Below are 21,676 nucleotides of genomic sequence, written 5' to 3'. Positions count from 1 at the left end.
AAGTGATCCAGGATGTGTGTTAACAAGGTCAGTATGGTTGTGTATAGTGAAAAGGTTGCATCGGAAGGTATTGATTTTTTAATTACGTATCTTGCCTCAAAATAGCAGCAGAATGGCGCTCACTCTATAACAGCTGGCCGCAGACCCGGGAGAGAATAAACCTCATTGATATTCAAACCGCTCTTTATCAAGAGGACAGAGACCTGCAAGAGAGAGAGAGAGAGAGAGAGAGAGAGAGAGATGGGTGGAAGAGAAGGGAAAAGAGAAAGTCATATTCACTATCTGCATTTGTGGAGCTTGTTTGGACCAAAACATTCAATTTAGTCTTATATGACCATTTTCCAATTAAATACACTGATTTTTGGCTGTTGGACCTTTAAGACTTCAAAACGGGTTTAAGAATTCGTCGCTTTGAACAGCTTAAAAAGCTGCATGTATTGAAAGTTACTTGAGTGTGTACTTCATGCATAGCTACACAATTTACAATAGAAATGGGCCTTTTTTGCTTACAAAATGTTCGCTAAATTCGCTAATCATTAATTTCACCACACATTTTGACATCTGTTATTACTTTCAACATCTTTGCATGTGAACTGGGTGAAAAACCCAAAATACATTGTGACAAACTCACACAATAATTGTGACTTACAAACTGTTAAAGGGAACATATCATGAAAATCTGACTTTTTCCATTAAGTGCTATAATCGGGTCCCCGGTGCATCTACCAACCCAGAAAACGTGAAAATTGACAACCCAGTAACTTTGTTTTGGTAAGCCTTTCTCTCCAAGCATGTAAAAAAATAAGACGATCAGATTTTGCTTCCCTTCTGACATAGGAAGGGGATCTTATTATAACATTACCGCCCCTTAATCTGCACGTTTCCACCCGCGGTGCCGCCATTTGGTTTTCGCAAGCAATAACAGTGTAACCAGTTCTAGCACAATGGCAAAAGTTGGAGCAAAGCATGCAAACAGTTCTGTCATTTGACCAAAAAACGTCACTGCCGTCTTATAAAGACCTCAGGGAACCATGTCAACTTGTATAAAAGTTAAACATGACTGTACATGCAAGTCAATGAGATGAATCAATGTAGCCTACTGTAACTCCACAACAACTGCATAAATGTATCCACTAACCATTCAGAAACGTCCAGGTGCAGTCTAAAAGTTACAACCTCTTCCTGAGTCTCTCCATAAGGCAGCACTGCGCTACTGGTTATTTCTGAGATTTTTCACGTGTTTTGCTATTGTATCCGAACAAAGCTTTTGTAAAGGATTGGCCGTCTTCTGAACGGAGGCGGGAGCAGCAGCTCATTTGCATTTAAAGGGACACACACAAAAACGGCGCGTTTTTGCTCACACCCAAAAAAGGGCAAATTTGACAAGCTATAATAAATAATCTGGGGGGTGTTTTGAGATGAAATTTCACAGACACATTCTCGGGACACCATAGATTTATATTACATCTTGTGAAAAGGGACATAATATGTCACCTTTAAGATTGAACAGAACAGTTAGTTAGTTCTGGTTCTGATTGGTCAGTCCAACATGCAGCTCCGTGACTTTTCAAAGTTTGCGCATTCCAGATGGTCTGTGCATTAATGGAGGGTTTTGTTGTGCCAATTTGTAGCGACAATTGACTGTTTTTGAGTGAGTCACTGATTTATTCATTCAACCGATCCATTCAAAACACGGATTCATTAGTTTATTAATGAGTCATTGAATCATTAACCAATTCGTTTAGCAATGCTGATTCATTCACGAACGAAACGTAGTAGTAACTGACAATATTTTGTCTAATGTATAAGTTAATCATTATTAACATATTGAACTGTTTTTTAAAGCAACATCACACTGTGCAAAGAAGATTTTTGTGGAGGATTCTTTTTCCTTACTTCCTATGTCAAAAGATCAATTCATAATGAATAATGATTTATTCACAATATGACCCCTTTTAAATGAAGTGATAAATATGCTGTCTATGAGTTTGTGTATGTATATGCCTTTCTGTACTGGAATAAGCTGGCGTGTATGTTTTTTAGAAATTCTGGATGTGCTGTGGGTTGGACAGTGTGTTTGTATGTGTTCTGGCGATCCTCCAAGCGGGTCGAGGGGCCCAGCAGAGAGCAGACTGTTCCAGGGTGGCTGGGAGGAATATCTTTCTTTAGTCTTGCTGTATGCCTTCATAAACCTTACAGCTTTCTTTTCTAACAGTGTTTCCCTGAGTGCACACTGCTGTTCTTTCCTTCCTCTACTGGCATCAGGCACAATCTATTCCTCCCTGTTTGATTCGCAGGTGCTGGCTCGTAACTTTGAATGTTCCTCCTTGCTCATTGTGAGGTAATGACTTCTGATTGTGGTGGATTGAAGCCAGCGTTTAAGCTAAATAATCTAGGCTAATGAATGTGCTCTTCAATTATTTATCAGACTCAACACGCTCTCTCTGCACAGTATATATAGACATCCTGCTGGTTGGCTGGCTGGCTGGCCTGATGACCTAGTGACTGACTGGCAGCCGTGCTGACTGGCCTATTTGCCAGGAATTGCTGAGTCACGCTGCCCATGGGGTGGAGGGGCTCTCTAGAGCCGGTCCCAGATCTGCAGGGAGGCACTTATACTGATTCTAATGTGTATTGATGTACATTTGTGTTTCACAAAGTCAACATTTTTCTGAGTATGCTTTAAAGACCATAAATGGTTCAAAGAGTTGAGTTTTCTTTCCTCTGTTGACATATTTCCTATGAAATCAATCAATCTATCTATCTATCTATCTATCTATCTATCTATCTATCTATCTATCTATCTATCTATCTATCTATCTATCTATCTATCTATCTATCAATCAATCAATCAATCAATCAATCAATCAATCAATCAATCAATCTATCTATCTATCTATCTATCTATCTATCTATCTATCTATCTATCTATCTATCTATCTATCTATCTATCTATCTATCTATCTATCTATCTTCAAATTCACACAAGTGTCCTTAGGAGAACCGGTATAGTTCAACTATACTAAGTATAGTTGGTATAGTTATACTATAACTAAGTCTGACAACCAGAATTTGTCCAAGACTTTGTCTTAATTTATTATTTAATTTATTCTTCATATAGTTATTGTTTCATATTTTAAACTAATCAAACTTTGAATCAAATGTTTTGAATGAGGATTTTGCAAAGATAGATAGATAGATAGATAGATAGATAGATAGATTATAAAATTACTTGCATACTGTACACTGATGAGCTAAAATATAATGAGCAGTCACAGATGAAGCGAATATCGTTGATCATCTCCTTATGCCAGATATTAGGCACTGGGTAGATTAGATGGTAAGAAAACAATCAGTTATTGTAATCAATGTGTTTGGATGCAGGAGAAATGGACAGGAATAAAGATCTGAGGGACTTTGATAAGGGCCAAATTGTTATGGCAAGGTGACTGGGTCAGAGTATCTCTGAAACAGCAAGGCCTGTGGGTTGTTTTAGGTCAGCAGTGGTGAGTATTTATCAACAGTGGTCTGAGGTGAGACAAACCACAATCCGGCGACAGGGTGTTGGGCGCCCTAGACTCAATGATGCACGAGGGCAACAAACGCTATCCAGTCTGTTTACCTGGCCGGTGGAGGGAGTGTGATTCTCTGGGCAATGTTCTGTTGGAAAACTGTTGGGTCCGGTCATTCATGTGGATGTGAATTTGACACGTGCCAACTACCTAAACATTGTTGCAGACCAGGTACACCCCTTCATGACAGTGGTGTTCCCTGGTGAAAGTGGCCTGTTTCAGCAGGATAACGCACCTCTCCGCACTGCACATATTGTTCAGGAATGCTTTGAGGAACATGAAGAGTTCAAGGGGTTGCCCTGGACTCCAAATTCCCCAGATCTCTACAATTGAGCATCTGTGGGATGTGTTGGACCAACAAGTTCTTCGGTTTCACTTCGCAACCTACAGGACTTAAAGGATCTGCTGCTAACGTGTTGGTGCCAGATCCCACAGAACACCTTTAGAGGTCTTGTAGAGTCCATGTCTCAGTGGGTCGGCGCTGTTTTGACAGCACACAGTTGACCAACAGCATATTAGGCAGGTGGTCATAATGTTTTGGCTCATTGATGTACATGTACTACTAGGCACTCTAGTGTGTGGTTACCATTTAACAAATCCAAGTGATTAGGAGCAGTATTAGATCCATGGAAACATCAAGAGACACCTAGTAAAAACACTAAAGCTCTTTAAACTGATCTCATGTTGCTGACTGAGAGAAAAGATGTGGAAATAAATGTTGTTGAGTGAAGAAAACCTCAGTCTGTTTAGCAAACGCCACAATGGCCTCCTCAGCCACCCTGACAACCACAAACCGCTACAGCTACATTACAGTAAACACCCTCTGAGACACACAATGAGAGACAATGGTAAACGTGAGAGGGAAGCGAAAGATGCAGTTTGTGTAAATGTTTATTGTGCTTAGATGTTTATTTGTGTCCATAGAAACTCTTGAGTGTCATGTGTTGAGGTATTTGTATCTCTAAAGGTAGATGGGAGAAGACAGGGACACCTGCATCTGAAATGTAGCATAGGGGTTGGCGTGCAAACTACAGCCACATAATGACTGGATACCTGCCTGAACAGATGACATGTGTAAACCCCCCATCAACACAGCCTTGGTGGTCCAGTCCTCACCTTCTAGTGTGGGACAAGCACATCCATTTCTGTTGAAGATAACATCTCACGGCTCAGGTAAAGCCCAAGAGAGACTTGTGTGGAATGCTATGGCTGTTTGGATATTCACTAGAACTACAGAATTACAACTATGCTATTTCTAAAAACAAGACATCTTGTCTATGAATGAGGGCATCATTTGGCACAGGGCCAATGATTTACATGTATATTTCCTATAATACCATTAACTAATGTATAGTTTATGTGGAACTTTTTGGGGGAATTCTGCCTTATTATTAAAAACTGTATGGGATAAGGACACATCTTCCACAGAGAAAGTTTAAGTGGAAAATGTGAATAAATAAAATCATGGTGGCATCTGCACAATATTGTGGCTGTAAGAATGGAAGCTATTTCTTTACTCTAAGGCCATGTTAACCCATTGAGAAGCGTCTTGGTCGATCGAATCACAAGTAGACGAGGGAGACGCATTCCCGTTTACACCAGGTGTTTTAACCCGTTTCTTTAGTGCACTTTTAACCACTTCTGTCCTAATTTCTTCAAGTGGAGGATCTATGGGTACATAAATTAATGTGTTTTTCAGATATTTCGATCTAATGGACAAAATAAGCTCACGCAATTTACATAATATGAACGGCTAGGAGACGACAGAAAACATACGGAGTTTCGTCAGTTTCGTTTCTGCTCTGACAGCCACAAGAAGGCGCTGAACGCTGTGAGTGTGTGTTAGAAGTCAGGAATGGTGAGAGAACATTGTGCTTGGTGTGTTTTTTGTCTTCAAACCAAATTTGTGTCTTCAGCCGACAAAGTTTAAATCCGTCTAGCTAGCGCGCTTCGCATAATGTTTACACATCAGGTCAGTAGGAGGATAGTAGACGGCCTTTGTGGCTGTTCGAACGCATTCGACCACATGAGCGTCTACACTACTGTCAGCATTATGTTCAATTGTATTGAGTTCTAGGACTTTTAGTTTATTGTCATTCTCTTGTTCCTTGTTCTTATTTCCCGCCACTCATCTGTCACCATGGACACTAACAATCACCACAGCTGTTTACCGTTTAGTTAATCATCTCTGTGTATTTAAGTTCCTGTGTTCTGTTCATTGTCCGGGAACGTCAATGTTAAGTGTGTGTGTTGCTTTGAGTTCGCCTGTCAGTTGGTTCATTATTAAAACTTTGTGTTGGAATACCTTCGTCTTCTTCGTCTGTTTGCCAGCAACCACCCCTGTACGAAAGCAATCCAGTCGACGTTTTAGACCCCGTTTACACCTATATTAAATTAGGGTCGTCCACTTGTGATCCGATCGACCAAAATGCATCTTGATACCAGGTGTAAACAGGGGCTAAAACACACACGTACATTACCTGGACCAGCCATAAAAAAAAAAAATTAACCGTAATTTATTATATTATGGTTGCAGATATGAAAAAAATATGTATTGAAATATAATCTTGGTAAACATACATTACTGTTCAAAAGTGGGGTCAGTCTTTTTAAGGGTAAGGGTATTTATTTTGCTTTTTAATTAAATTGATCAAAAGTGACAGTAAAGACTGTCTATTTTCCATTTTGGATAAACGTATCAAAGAATTGTGGAAAATAATGTATCCCAGTTTCCACAAACATTAAGCAGAACAAATGTTTTTATCATTGATACGAAATGTAAGCACCAAATAAGCTTTGCCATCATATGAATAAATGATATCTAAAAAAAAGAAAGCAGTTATTTTAAATTGTAATTATATTTAAAAAGCATATGTTTTACAGTAATTCTGATTAAATAAATGCAGCTTGGTGAGACTTCTTTCTAAAACATTAAATCTTACCAACCACAAATTGTAGGATGCTAGTGCATTTGAAGATTTTGGTCTTTCCCGAATCAAGTAGAAGGTATACTTGAATGACTATTTTCTACATAGAAATGAACTGTCTGGAGACGCTGCCAAGATGGCAGCCGAGTGAACCGACTTGTCAGACTCGAACCTGCAGCAACTGAGCACTGACTCAACCTGTTGCTAACCACTGCACCATGGCTCCAACCTCTTATGATATTTACGTCGTATACGGAGCACGCGAGGCGTTTATGTAGCAAGCTGGTGTTGCTCTTGACTCTTTTTGTGTAAAACTGAAGCTGTTTAGCAGGGATAGAGAGAAATGTTTCCTATTACAGTGACAGAGTGTGCAACACAGAGACGAATGAGATAGAGGTTGAAGGGAGAAGGAGGGTAGAGTGGCAAGAAGGAAATAAACATTAGAGGAACGGAGAGAGAGAGAGAGAGAGAGAGAGAGAGGGAAAGGCAAGGATGGATGGTGCAACTAAGCTATGCATGCTGCCAAAATCGTAGAAATAAATTAAAAAGGAGGAGTGCAGGCCCAGCAAAGGAAGTTTGTTTTGCTGTGACGTTTGTGCAGAGTCGAAAGATCTTCTGTCCTGTCGAGGCGGATATGACTGCGGCCAAAAAATCTTTCCTTCAAACTTCAGCCAAAAGTTGAAGAGAGATCATAGCTCTTTCACACTGGCAGCACTGAGAGAAAAAAAAAATTAAAGCATTGCACACATGATCACTCAAGCATTTCACTTCTTCTCTAATTAATATACAGTTTTAAAAAAACATGCCCAAGTTAAGTAAATGTATTATTTAATTTTGTTAACAACAATTAGACAGAAATTCATTTTGATAACTCTCGTTTTAATTCAGAGCTTTGATATGCTATTATCGAATAAATTACGGTGCTTGATTAAATTGTTTGGTATTAAGTGGCATGTTGATGACATGTTAATTGTTCTTTTCAAAACACATTTGTGCGTTTTAATGCGGCTGAAGCAGTTGTAGTTGATATTTGACCCTGAGGGAAAACAAAATAGTGTAGAAAAAATAAATATAGGGGCTAGTTGTCATAATTTTTGACATTTTTGTATGTAACCTTTTACATTATTCCTGTTTCATGAATCGTTTATGCCTCATTTTGCCTTGTGGATTGTAAATTTCCCTCACATCACTCTCTCGAATACAAATATTAACCCTATAAAGCCTACTGTTCATATCTGATACACAAATTTCTAAGGCCTGTTTTAGACAATCTTATATGCCTTCTGTTGTCTGATTGATAGTTTATATTTTTAAAGAAAGTAAAGGCCTTTTAGTATAAATTTAAAAACGTCCACCAACAGGTTGTGGTCATGTCTTTTTACTGTGAATTTTTTAACCTAATTTTTCTAAAGTAAATGTACAAATAACTTTTGTATTGTTAGTAATATTTCAAGATGAAAACTTAGCAACTTTGGTTTAGTTGACTATCTATGCATTTTATTTATTTATAGAAAAACCATGTAAAATATGTTTAGATTTTAACTAAAGGTTCAATAAACTGTTTAATTTTTTATTATTTTTTTTATTATTATTTATTATTTCATATACCAGGCCTTACAGAGTTAATATTTGACAGCGATCTGTGCCCTGGTGATGTTTGTGCTCTTTCATTCAACCAGATGTCACCTGGTGACACTTGATGGTTGAACACACCTGTGACATATGGCTTCAAGGGCTTATGTTTCCAACACATCTTCATCCCCATCGTCTTCATTATTAGAGCATCTAACAAAACTGGTGTCAAATCAACAGTAAGGTTCAAAACAATTACATGAACATGAATGCTTCAGCTAGACATGCTTGATTTGACATGTCACTGCCACAAGGGGCACTATAACTTTCTGAGCAATTTAATTAAACCGTTAAAGAGATAGTTCACCCAAAATGAAAATTCTGTCATAATTTTCTCACCCTTATGTTGTCTCAAACCTGTATGAGTTTTGTTCTTCTGTTGAACTCAAAAGAAGATGTTTTGAAGAACCAGTTGATGGACCCCAAAAATACTATGGAAGTCAATGGCTACCATCAACTGTCTGGTTACCAACATTCTTCAAACTATCTTCTTTTGCGTTCAACAGATATAGTATATAGTAAATCAATGATACCAAAACAGGAAAGCTCAGTCGAGCACATTAAAGTATGTAAACAGTGTCATCTGTCCCTGTTCTCTCCTTCATAGAGCAGCAAGGTAAAAGCTTCATACTCCACACTTTCATGTTTTTTCTCTCCTGGAAGAGAGTAAATACATTTCCTTTCGATCAGCAGGGAAGCACTGTTTGTACGTATCACTGCTGGAGGAAAAGGCAACAGATCATCGGTTTTCCACTCCTTTGTTACCTGGGGGGACCCAGTTCGGAACTCAGCAGTGGGTAAAAAGCGAGAAAGCAATTGCTAACATCACGGGGAATTGAGCACACCCCAGGATGGAAGGAGAATCTGGTGCTGTTGTTTTTAGCACCAGACCCCCCCCCCCCCCCCCCCCCCCCCCAAACGGGATGGCGTAATCGCTCTGGTTTGTTGGTGGTAGTGACAGTTCAGGATTAGATTGCCAGCAAATGCATTTAATCCCATGAGTCTCACCTCTTCCTCAGCATTTAATATTCTGTAGTGTGAACAACAGACTCTGTCAACTCTGAGCTCTCCCTCACTCACACTAGTTGTTTTGTTGTCGTCAAAATTAAGAGAAATGCATTTTTGTCCCTTCTCGCTCTCTATTTCAGGCTTGAATAAATTGCAATTTCTTGTTGTTTAAATAAGTAAATACATTTCTGCTATTGCGCTCAGCTTATACTTATGAAATCCTTTTGTATTCTCTTGTTTTGCCACTATAAGAGTTAGTTGTCGGAGTGTCTCAGTGGAACGGGGTGATATAAGGATTATGTCTCTACAAATGACATTTAAACAGAGGATCAGCAAAAGATTTTGGGAAAGATTGTTAGACCTGTGGTATATTCTAGTGCGAATGTGTTTGACATGAACTATGTGCCCTTAAAATGGACTAAATATTTATTTTTTTTTCTGTTGAATAATGACGATTTCGTAGTACTATTACCATTTGTGTCTATGTGTGTTTTGGTAAAACCTGTCAAGAACATGTCATACCCCAAAATAAAAAATATAAAAAGGAAAATACAATGAGCTGTAAAGTATTTGGTAGTGTACTTATTCAAGTGGTTGTATGGGTTTAATTTATGCTGTACTTTCAACGCATGGATGCACTTCATCCAGGAATTGTTTGCCTATATTGTTATGAATGTTCTCGTCATACGCATTTGAAATAGTAGAGAAGATTGCATATTGAGTTGTGAGGATAGTGTCCAGACAGGATAAGTTTTGTTATTATATTACAGTAAACACATGGATGTTGTGTGATATCATCTGGAGTGCTGGTGGTGGTTATTGATGCTCAATGATCGCTCAAGAGCAGGGTTTCTCTCTCTAATGTGTGTTGGGCGAGAAATGTAAATCCTGAAGTGAATCTAAAACTGAGTTATTATAGAACACTTTACTCCACTCATATACACGGTTCCAGACCAGTCCATATGTAAAGCCTGAGTTCTTTGCTAAATGCTCTCTCTCTCTCTCTCTCTCTCTCTCTATATATATATACATACATACATATATAAACGACAATGCAGAATTTCTTTTATTAGATTCGTCCCATATGTAGCATCATACGTCAATTAAATGGCTGGAAATGTGACTATAATGTCATGTTTTGACACCTTCTCTCATGTCTCACTCTCAACAAAACAGCAGTACTCCACCACGATTCACCGTGTCCTAGTGAGCTCTTCCTTGCATTGTTTGACCATTACCTACCTATATCTGAACGACAAATCATAGCGGTTGATTCGGAGCACAGTCGCTCGAATCGATGTCCGCCGTCAGTCACTATATTCAATAGCAAGTCAACCTGACCTAGAATTGCTACTTATTACAATATGGACTAAACCATCCGGCCGGATCATAGCGGGGGGAGGCGAGCGCACATCAGCGGCGCTCGCTGATTTCTGATGGGGGTAGCCATGTTAGTGCCGTGAGCTATTTTAATCACTTGTGTTTCACAAGGAAAGGCTGTGACTAGCACGTTTTGGGGAGAGTGAATCGCTCGTGAAGCCCCGTCGCGCGGAATCGGACACCTCTCTGTGTTTTTCCAACCGCACACTTTTCACCATTAAAATATAGCGGCTTTTCCCAACCACTCTAAAAGGAGAGCAGTCCAAAGGATAAAGGAAATAGAGTATCCTTTTTGCATCTAAAACACTTAATGTCGATTATCAAGGAAAGCATAGCCCTACAAGTGGTCCGATATGTTGTCTATAAGGACTGACGTTGATCCTCATATAATGTCTTTGTGTTTAGTGCAGCCAGCTGCGGTTATTTAAACCACTGCTATTTTTTATCAGATATCGCTCGCTCTAGAAACACACTGCAGACTTGATTTAAAACCGTTTATTCTAGTGGATATCTAGCATACAAGAGCCAGCAGGATTTTAAGCTCTCTCTCTCTCGCTCTCTTTGGCCAGGAGCTTGATAAAACAGCTCCCCTCCCCCAAGCTTTGGCGAAACAGGAACAACTTCTTTGAGAGAGAAAAAGGGCTGCACAAGTTTGGGACGTCTTGGATCAGCCGTTTGGCCATTTGTAGTCTGGAGCCGAGATTTTTTTTTCCCCTTCACCGATTCTTTGGGTTTTACCTTGGATGGTCGGAGCCCTTTGTTAGCGAGAAGGCTCGGGCATCCGTGCTCTTGAATTTGTCTTTGGAAAATGGGATACCTCTAGGATTATAATGAGGGGAACGCGCTCGCTTGTGGAATAACTTCACTTTTTTTTCAGTGGGAATGGAATTCGCGGAGCCCTGATTTTTTTTTATCTCTTGCAAATGCTATGGGAAAAGTGCGTTGTGTGGAATATTTGCTGTTACCGTGCTCAACATGGGTAAGATTTGTTTTGCTTTCGTTCCTACTTTTCTTCCATGCTCGATTGGCCTTGCTCCCATTGAAATATACTTGGGGAAACCCCAAATAATGCCTTATTTAAGATTATAGGATTTAAAACACCACATTTAAATAGACTAAGTGCTATTAATTTAGCTTGATTGTGTTGTATTTATTTCCCTTTATCAATATGCATTCATAGTAAGACACGTATAACTTTCTTGCAAATACCATTATGGCTGGAGATGCTAAAGCTTGTTTTTCCCACCCCGCGGTTTGTCCCACTCTCATACCTACGTTTAATCGCAACAAATCTCAACAGTTAATTTTAAAGCATGTATTTCCGCGTGCACCATTTTTATTCGTTAACAGCACTTGTGTTCCTCTTGTAAACTCCTTTGCTTCTCCAACTTTCCTCGTTTTTTTTTTGTCCTCTTCAGAGAATCCACCAGGTTACAAGGAAGTTCGTGAGGCCGCCGCTGCGTGTTTTTACAGCTCTCCATTGTTACATCAAACCCCATTTACTTTTCTTACACTGTTTCTAAAACCCTCGTTTTGAAACCGTATATCCAGCTGAACGTGATACACCACTCGACTGCAGATATAAACGGTGTTTTGTTGTCTATTAGCTTCCTCTGTGTGCAGGTATCTGTGTTGGGTTACTCGAGAGAGGCTAGTTAACTCTGCCCAGGCCTGCACTCAACAGGGTGTATCACAAATGGGTAAACACATAAACAACCAAGGTGTTTTGGGACTACATCTTATTCAGAAGATTGTCAAAGTGTATATGACCTCAGGAAGTTTTGGTTTTGAGCTCGATAAGGTTGTCACAGTTGAGGAACTCTCATACTCTGCATATTTGTGATATTATTCAAAAGGAAAGCCCATGTTTGCTGGGTGTGGTTTGCCAAGCATGAATATACAACCTTAAATTCTTTATTTATTGGTATTACAACCTCTGGTTACCCTGGTTTGAACTAAAGTGACTTTTAGTGCATTATGTATGAACATTAAAGTCTGGTCTTCCTATATAGTGTTGTGAACTTGCTGAGACTTGGCGTAAGACCGCAATTTAGATATTGATAAGGAATTAAGTGTAAGTTTTGTTTTTTTAGTCAAGAGTAAAAGTTGTTTTTTTTACTTGAAATACTCTACCACACTCAAAATAACTATTACAGTGTGCTAATGCAATGCTTGTTTTCCTCTGATCTGAACCTTGACTTTGCCAGTTGTGTAGACTAACCCATAGTAAACCTCAGAGAAATCTTCCCCCGTTTCTTGAACTAGTCAATGTGTGTGTGTGTGTGTTTAGAGAATGGAATCCTTGTTGTACCTATCCACAAAGTGAGTCATGTAATTGCTGCTGTAGGTTCGGTTTTGTCAAGAATTAGCATGTGGTGAAGTTCGTTAGAACGATAGGAAAGGGGGGAAGTTCTTGTGTTTCTTGGGTTTATTCTGGCAAACGTTCTATTCGTTTTGGCTTCGCCTCATCACAGCATTCAGCAATAATGCCCGGTATTTGTCCCAGGTCACTGTGCAGCAAGTGAAGCCCAACTCTAAACTTATTTAGGGGTTTCTGAAATATTGCATACTGTGATATTTGAGAACAGCTTGGTTTTTCTTCATTGAATCTCGGTTTCTTGCTGCCGAGTAATGCAGAACTGCATTGGCATTATTTGGAATCTCGCTTACAAAAATAGCTTCCCGGTTTTGCCTTCATTCCTGCACTTTCCATGAAATCTCATCCTCGCTTTTATGAGCTATACATAATCTCAGTGCAACCAGTTCTACCTGACACCTAAGAATAAATGTTCAAATAAGTAAATCGCACAACAACCTCTTACTTCCTCCAACAGACATCTACCACTGTCTTCAGATCTTCTGTGGTTATGTGTAGGTTCGTGGTCTGACTCTGGTTTCTTTTTTTCTCCACAGGTGTTCGGATAGTGTCTGTGATCTCCTGAGCTCACTGGTTTAATCTACGGGAGAAGAGCCGGACACAAATTCGAACACTATTTACAGTGGAAATTATTTGCACGCTCTTCAGATGAGGGAGAACAGGAGACTCTGAAACCTGAGGGGCGTTCAAGGTAAGATAACTGTTGTGCAATGCACATACCATCTTGTTTTACACAGATCTGAAATGTAGGCTAGGCTTAAATATTTAAGACCTTTCTGATTCTGCTAAGAATGAATCACAATATTATTGTACTTAAAATCAATTGTGCTTTTACAAGATCCTCCTATTATAAAATGGGAGACCCTGGAAATCTATTCGAGTAAGACAGCCCAGTAGATTGATTTGAATGGGATTGGTTGATTGAATATATGTATTAATAGTTGAGTTTGCTAAAGTAGACTATGCATTACTGTTCCCCATGCTTTGAGATTTGAATTTGTTTTACGGACATGACTGATACATTAAATTGTGCGTCTTGAGGAGAGGTTTGCTATTGCTTTAAAGGAATGGTACACCCAAAGATTCCAAACTTTCTATCTTCTGGAGAAATTTGAGCTTGTTCTGGCTGTTTTGTTCCATGTTGTTACAATTAATAGAGACAAAAAGTAGTCATGCTATGTTCCAAATTCTTATGAAATTTTTGTTTGTGGAACAAGCCAAAAGTTAAGTCATTATTCACTGATAATTTCATTGAGTTTAATTTGAGAACTGGAGTAGAGTATTTTGTGAACGAATTGCTAAGCCTGATTTTGTGAACCAGCTCACTCAATTCATGCAAAATATTCACTCAAAGAATAATGTTGTTGTTTAATGGCTTCAAGAGATTTGTGATGTATTGTGCATTTGCATTCTTGATTAAGCTTAAAAACTCTAGTCCCCATAAATTGCAATTGCATGCAAGAAAATTACATGCATGTAGTTAAAAATTTCTCCATATTGTGTCACATGGGTTTAATACGGGAGTGAGTAAATAATGACAATTTGGATAAAATGGGTAAAAATCTTGTCCACATTGAATAAACGACTCAAACCATATTTAGAAACAAGAATATTATAGAGACTGGACACTGGTGTAGGAAGAAACCACGTTGCAACATGCTAAAAAAAAAAGAAATACACACCTGACCATTGTGGCTTCAAGTTTTGCATAGGCAAGCATCACTCATGTTCATGTAATCGAAGTCTAATAAGACATTTGCTTTTGACGAATCGATGATTATTTTCACAGTAAAGGCTAGATGTTACAGTGGAATTTACCTGCTACATTTGTCAATTAAGTGAAAGTGAGTTTGTGAGAGAGTTAATGGGAAACTATGATTTGATTGTTTCTTCTGATGCAATTTTAGTGTCTTGCTTTTTCAATATCTGTTCCATTCTCATATTTGGCAGATGTTCTTAGTATACTGTATCACAGGCTTGGCTGTAGTTGTGGTATGCCCAGAGGTGACTGATGCTAGCAACCTACTGTCTTTTGATCAAAGATAACTGTAGGCATTTACAACTTGGAATTGTGTTGGCGCCGCACTAATAAACTAATTATTCTCATGTTGGTTTTCAAACCACGAAATCTGCCAAAGCATATTTTTCGGGCGACATTTAGCAGTGTAGTGTTGGAAGCTGAACATTAATTGTGACGGCATACTCTGTAAAAAAGATATTGTTGGTTTGAATTAAAGTAAGTAACCTGGTTGCTTTAAAATTGAGTTCATTGAAACTAAAATTTTCAGTTAATGCAAAGATTTAGTTTACGGTCTCTGTTTATCAGTTAGTTTGTTTTAACAGTTCTGTCTAATAAATTATTAAAGAAATGAAACGCTATACGTAAAACTATTATAGTGTTTACTTTTCTATTGTTATTAATCGAATGGAAATGCGAAGTAAGTCGATTATATTTCGTCAATACTTTTTTGTTGTCAGTTACGGCTTGTTAGATCTAGCATTCTGCCCACTTTGAATCAGACACAGAGATAAAGTAGTGCGTAAGATTACAATGCTTTGAATGAATTAATTATATAATTTATTTGAATTAGTAATATCGATCGAGAGAGAGAGAGAGAGAGAGAGAGAGAGATTCGTACATGCGTCTTTTCAGTGTCTCTATTAACAATGAAGCTGTGAGTTTAATTACTTCAAAATAGCAATGTAACCCCCTTGTTGCTGAGAAATATGTTGCAAAGCTATTTTATTACTAAAAGTTGCGATCTCCGCGCTCTGTGTGCGAGTGACGTGTGTCTGTGTGTATGCTTCAATGAAAACAGCGCATTAATATAGAACAGTGATTAAACTGACTTGGAACTTACCTGTGCGATAAATGGTTTTATTGCACATCTTCCAGCCAATCAGAATCATGTATTCCAGACAGACCATTGTATAAATCATTGCTGTTATCTTGCAGTGTTAAACCTAGTGTTGTTTGTGTTCGGAACTGTATTAAAGTTTGTGCGCATGTGAGTTGGGACTCTGGGAATTTTCTCTGTGGATACCTACACACAGAATGCAACCTGTAATCATTGCTACAGTCTTTGGGCAGATGTAATGGTCTTTCATTTATTTTGAGCTGGATGGTCTCTCTGTATGTCTAAGATCTGTATGGTGAGAAAAGTTTATAGTGCTTGTTTGTCTGTGAATGGGGTTTGTGTGAATTATTTTCGATGTCTTGCCCGTTTGCTTGCTTGCTCTTTGATTTAGTACTATCCTCTCTTTCAGGTCTGTGTTTGTTAGTTTGTGGTTTGCATTTCCTTTGCAATTTATAATTAAAGGTGATTTTGATAAATGTGCAGGAGGATTTTATAAACCCCACTGGCCACAGCGGAAATCCTGCCCTTTAACCGGAGCGGGTCATACTTTTCTTTATTGGTTGTCTTGTTGCCTGGGTTACCTCACTGAATTGTGAGTGTAATTTATCACTGACAAACTTCTAAACCCATGTTTTTTTGAAAGTTTAAAATGGTCGCAGTTTAACCTGTAGTTGAATGCTATATAACATTGAGTTCATAGGAGTAGTTTTGACCAAAAACCCAAATGCTTGTTTTGCATAAATTGGAAGCAAACAAGTAGGTTGCTTGTCAAAAGAAGTGCTGGTTTCTCCTGGAAAAATAGGATTTGCATGTGTAAATGTTCAGACTCTGTTTTTGCTTTTCACAGAGAGGTATTTACCTTTGAGAATATCAAGCATTATGTACTCATTTGAATTTGTCCCTTATGGTGATGATACACAGGGCAACTTTTTGAGCAATGTTGCAATCAATGGGCAACCAGGTTAAGACACAGGGCCCACGGCCGATCTAAAGTATCCAGATAGAAATTTGTTGCCCATTCTCAATTAGGGCTGGGCAAAAAAATTTAAAATGTGGTCGATTAATTTTTTCCCCCATATTTATTTACCTATCTATCACCCAAAAGCCAGTATTAGTTTTCCTACACTGTTAATAGGCTTGCAGCCTCCATGTTACAGCTAATGCTGTGAGATTTTATGTTTGTTTTATCTTAAACATAAAATAACCTGATCCTGTTTAATCAAGGCATGCGGAAATCCTGTCTATTCATTGTATGCATTTAAAATATAGAGTTGGCTTTTGTTTTAATGTACCCAAGTGTACCTAAAATAAAAAGTTTAATATACAGGTTTGTGGCTCAACTTCTTTTTATTAATTAACCGCTTGTAAACTTATGTTCTCTGTTCTGTTTTATGAAATATAGGATTTGTATTAAATCTATATTCATTGCGTCGAAGCGAGAATCGAATAGGGAATCAAAATCGAATTTAGAATTGAAAATCGAATCGAATTGAGAGCTTGTGAATCGAAATCGAATCAAATTGGAACATCTGAATCGATACCCAGCCCTATTCTTAATGGAAAAGTGCCCAAGCAACATCACTCGGCAACATTGTATTGTGATTTGTGAATTACATACAAATGAAACCGTTTAGTGAGGTGGGGACCTGGTTCTATCAGGTGTTGATTGGATGGAGGCAGATTTGAATGCTAGCTTGCAGTCGGTTTAAAAAAGGGGTGGGGTTTAAGCCTACTAAATGATTGGAGAAGTCCGGCATACGTCACCAAAGAGAAGTCTGTCATTTCAATGGAAGATTGAGTTATGACATTTTGATTAAATTATGAACTCAAAAAAAAAAAAAGTATGGCTGAAACTTATTACACAAACAATTTAATAATGTTTAGAAAATAGGTTCAATTTTCATTTCATGCCAGTTTTATGGTCCATACTGCCTTATGTCTATAAATGTCCAACTATCAAATTATGTCCAATGTAAATCCTTTACACTTTGCTAATAAATATGCATGTCAAAAATGCACTTTAGAAACTGTCTCTCTTTTTCTGCAACGTCGTTGCTGAAATGACACAAAGTATGGCAATGATAATCTCAGGTAATGTTTATGTGCTTTATTTGTTTTGATTGGCTGTGGTTTTTGATTGATTTTGTCACGTCTGCTGTGGACAGACAAAGTGCTTGTCGCTGGAATCTTATCGTATTGCATCTGGTTAGGACACAATGTAAGTTGCCATTCTTGATTAAATGAAGACCCTGGTAGTGGCATATGTCTCAAATGTGTCTTCTGTGACCGACTTTTCTCACAAATGGGGTCACTGGTTTTTGATAGTTTGACAGTTCTTGTTGTTCAACTTCTTTATACACTGGATTTCTATACAAGCTAAACTTCAGATGTGTGTGCTTCACATGATGTATGGAGATATAAGGCAAACTGGAGAGTTTCAGTGAAATCTTGTGCATTACATGTATGGTCTTTTTCATAGTTTTCCAATTGGAGGGTTATTATTTCCTTTTTAAGCTTACATGTAAGTGGAACATTTTAAAACCATTGTTTTAGTGTAATGGTTGATTGACAGAAGAGTGGGCTCTCCTGTGCTCTTTTCTTGGCTGCATCATTCAGGGTGCATTAGTGTACACCAGGGGTGCCCAATCCTGCTCCTGCCAATCGACTGTCCTGCACAGTTCATCTCCAACCCTAATCAAACACACCTGAAGCAACCAATTAAGGTCTTCAGGATCACTTGAAAATTAAAGGCAGGTGTGTTTGATTAGGGTTGGAGATGAACTGTGCAGGACAGTTGATCGGCAGGAGCAGGATTGGGCACCCCTGGTGTACACTATGGTTTGGATCACAAAACATTTTGGACACTGTGTAGGTCTGACCACTTGTAATCGATCGGATCACCAGAGACTGAAGTAGCCTGGGTTTCCCCATGCTGCCTTGCGCGCAGCGCGATTTTATTCACGCTGCTAGGCAGCCTGGACACCATGGACCAGATTTTCCCCTCAAAAAGGGAACCAATCACAGAACGGGGAGGGAGCAGCAAGACGATGACGACGTCTATGCGACACACCGAAGCAGTTTGTTTATATCTATGGATCCAACATGGCATCAGACGTGAAGTTACCTTTCGATGCAGCCTTAGATAGTGTTCTAAGTAGTTTAGTCGCTGAACGCCATCGTGTACACACAAATCTCTTACCCATCGTCTTCTTCCTCGTCGAATTTCTGTCGCTCTACATACGTCATCTGGTATAATTGAAACGATTGGCTATGAGCTACGTACAGGCGCATTTGATAGACATTCGTAGCGCCCAATAAACGGCTCTGGGCATTCGTAAACCACGCCTCAAATACGAGAAAATGAACATGTGGTTCCCAGACCACGTCTCAATGAGACGAGGTCTGACGTTAGCCAGGCTAAGACTGAAGTGGGTCTAAGATGCATTACACCCTTGTAGGGCTGTCACTTTTGTGAAAAAAATCCTGTTCGATTTTTGAGACATAAGTGTTCATTGAATCGATTATAAAATCGATTTTCCATGTCTAAAGACGTTTCCATTTTAAACGCCAAATATGGGCAAATCCACAGACAACTAACAGGCATTAGGACGAACGTAAAGAGGGCGCTTGAGACGCACAAGTCAGCAATATTTCTGATGATTTATTGGCATGAAGTTTCGTGCACAATGACAAACTGGAGTGCAACATTCTCGAAAAACAATAAGCAGAGTGGACTGCCATAACATCAATGAAAAACATCACTGCAGTCTTCAACATGGCTGTGTTTACGATTAGAAATGTCAAACAAATTTAGGCGATTGTAGACCATAGCCCGATTCTGTATCTGTATGCATGTGACTGTCTGAATACATTTTTGTAGTAAAAAGAGAAACATTATGCAAAAGTATAATTTGCTGTTATGTGTTTGTGTGTCAGAGCCTGCAGTTGCTGTGACGCGCGTTCGCTGCGGGCGTATAGTGACGAGCTGGACGCGCTCTGAGAGAAGGCCGTTAAAATCGATTCCCTATTTTCGTTTTCGAAACTTGTGTTGGTTGGTCCAATCGATTTTCGAACGTAAAGTGACAGCCCTACTCCCTTGTAGATTGAACTCATTGTAATCTAATTCAGTTTGTTAAAGCAGAAGCCTGTACTTGGCTTGCATTGTTTATTTAACTCATAGTGCTACCAAAATGTATAGTATTACCATTGCACTTTTGCTGGTTTTTTTATTTTATTTATTCCTTTTGCCTCATTCTTTAAAGTACCGACCCTGGCCCTGCTGCAGAAAAAAAAAAACCTAACGCTGTTTAGCTTGTCTTGGCTGGTTTAAGATCAGCTTAAAAAAGTGGTCAAAACCTTTCTAAAACCAGCCTGCGAAACCAGCTGACAAGCCTGGGAGACCAGCTAAGACCAGCTAACCAGCTTAGTTGGATTTTAGCTGTTTTTTTCAGCAGGGATGCAAATGACAGTGTGCATGAATATGGTAATCAGTCACCACTATATTTTAAATTAAAGTAATATCTGATTATTATGGTCCTGCTGTAGTACATTTTTGTAAGGAATTTTCTTTAGTCTTTTCCTTCTACCTTATTGTAGTTGGTTTGCTGGTAAGGTGTTGGGGAGTATATCTATTAAACAGTTCAGAAAATGCCCTGAAATTTAATTTGTAGTTTAAATTTGCAGATTAGAAGTGGAGTGTTGTGTAATAGTGTAATCATTGTCTGTTTTCAGAGAGAATCTTGCAGCATTAAATCGACCTGCAGTTCACCAACTCTGTTAGCCAAATTGTAGCCTCAAGCGAATGAAGAGAGCAAGAGCTTCAGACTCCTGCTAACCACATTTATACAGTGGTAAGGTGCACACATATGTTCAAATCTCAAGAATTTTAACTGAGAACCTTTTATATCAGTATAATTGGTTTATACTGATATAAAAGTATATAGTTTTTAAACATCCTAGACATACTTAACCCTCCTCCTTTTGCACTTTTTGAATAACAATACTCATCATATATTAGCAGTATGTAGGCTATTTGTTTTTTTTGCCATATTTATCTGGACTTTTCTTAGCAATATGACTCAAAATGGTCCTAGATTTATTCAAACTTTCTTTGACTTAAAACAAAATGTTTTTATTTTTTACCAAACGGTAGTTGTAACCGTATTTGTATTAGCAGTCTCAAGACTTCTTAGGGCTCTTTTGTATGTAACCATATTTGTCTCCGAGTAGTGTTCTCAGTATGCAAGCGTCATTAAATGCTAATCATGGCCGCTGGGTGCTGTGCTGCAGCTATAAGCTTTTTGGTCTCATGGTTTCTCACTGATGACCAAGTAACCCTGTCCTGACACAGTCTCGCTGGCTTCTCCCCTACAGGCCAGCGCACCATCTGTCCACCCTCACAGCTGTCATCCAGAGCAGCTTTAAGGAAAAAGGCTCTTTTAATCTTCGCGCGAAACCATACTGCTTTGCTAATCTTGGTGTGCATACTATTTTGCCAAGCTTAATTTAGGAATTAGGTATTAAGATCGAGGATGCTCCTACCTTCTGCACAGACGCTGTGTGAAATTCATGCGGTTGTTTGCATATCATTCATGCTAATGTGCAGTGGGACTATGTATGAAGTAACATTGATTCATGTAGACAAAGCCCCCAACCCTGTTGTCCGTCTTGGTTTCCTTATTCGCCATGGATTTTTGGGTGTCAGGCAAACAGCAGAGAGTAGGAATGGGAATCAAAAGCAATTGAATGATTCTGGTTCTGATTCCTTTTTCATTCTTTTAGTACGTTTGAGTAGGTTTCTGTAGGTGATTTGGTAAGTCAGTGCAGTAAGTCAAGAACCACACTAACTAAAGCTGCACAGTTAGTCTATTCGTTAAAAGATCTCAATCTTGATTCAAACACCGATGCGATCTTAATTCTAAA

The 21,676-nt window shown here is 38.7% G+C and overlaps 1 protein-coding gene across 4 annotated transcripts in view; it reads left to right on the top strand.

The window, feature by feature from the left end:
- bcl9 (BCL9 transcription coactivator) overlaps positions 1-21,676 on the top strand; it is a 107,199-nt gene that overhangs the window by 45,083 nt on the left and 40,440 nt on the right. For 3 of the 4 annotated variants that reach the window (XM_084106929.1, XM_084106926.1, XM_084106928.1), the window contains exons 1-2: positions 10,578-11,498; positions 13,433-13,587. The gene's annotated coding sequence lies outside the window, so the exon portion shown is untranslated. Of the gene's footprint in view, positions 1-10,577; positions 11,499-13,432; positions 13,588-21,676 lie in introns of those variants that run through there. The other variant, XM_084106927.1, reaches the window with a different exon arrangement.

This window comes from Abramis brama, assembly GCF_963993115.1.
Source record: "Abramis brama genome assembly, chromosome: 2".
Taxonomy (NCBI): Eukaryota; Metazoa; Chordata; class Actinopteri; order Cypriniformes; family Leuciscidae; genus Abramis; species Abramis brama.
This window is presented reverse-complemented; position numbering and strand designations above follow the sequence as displayed.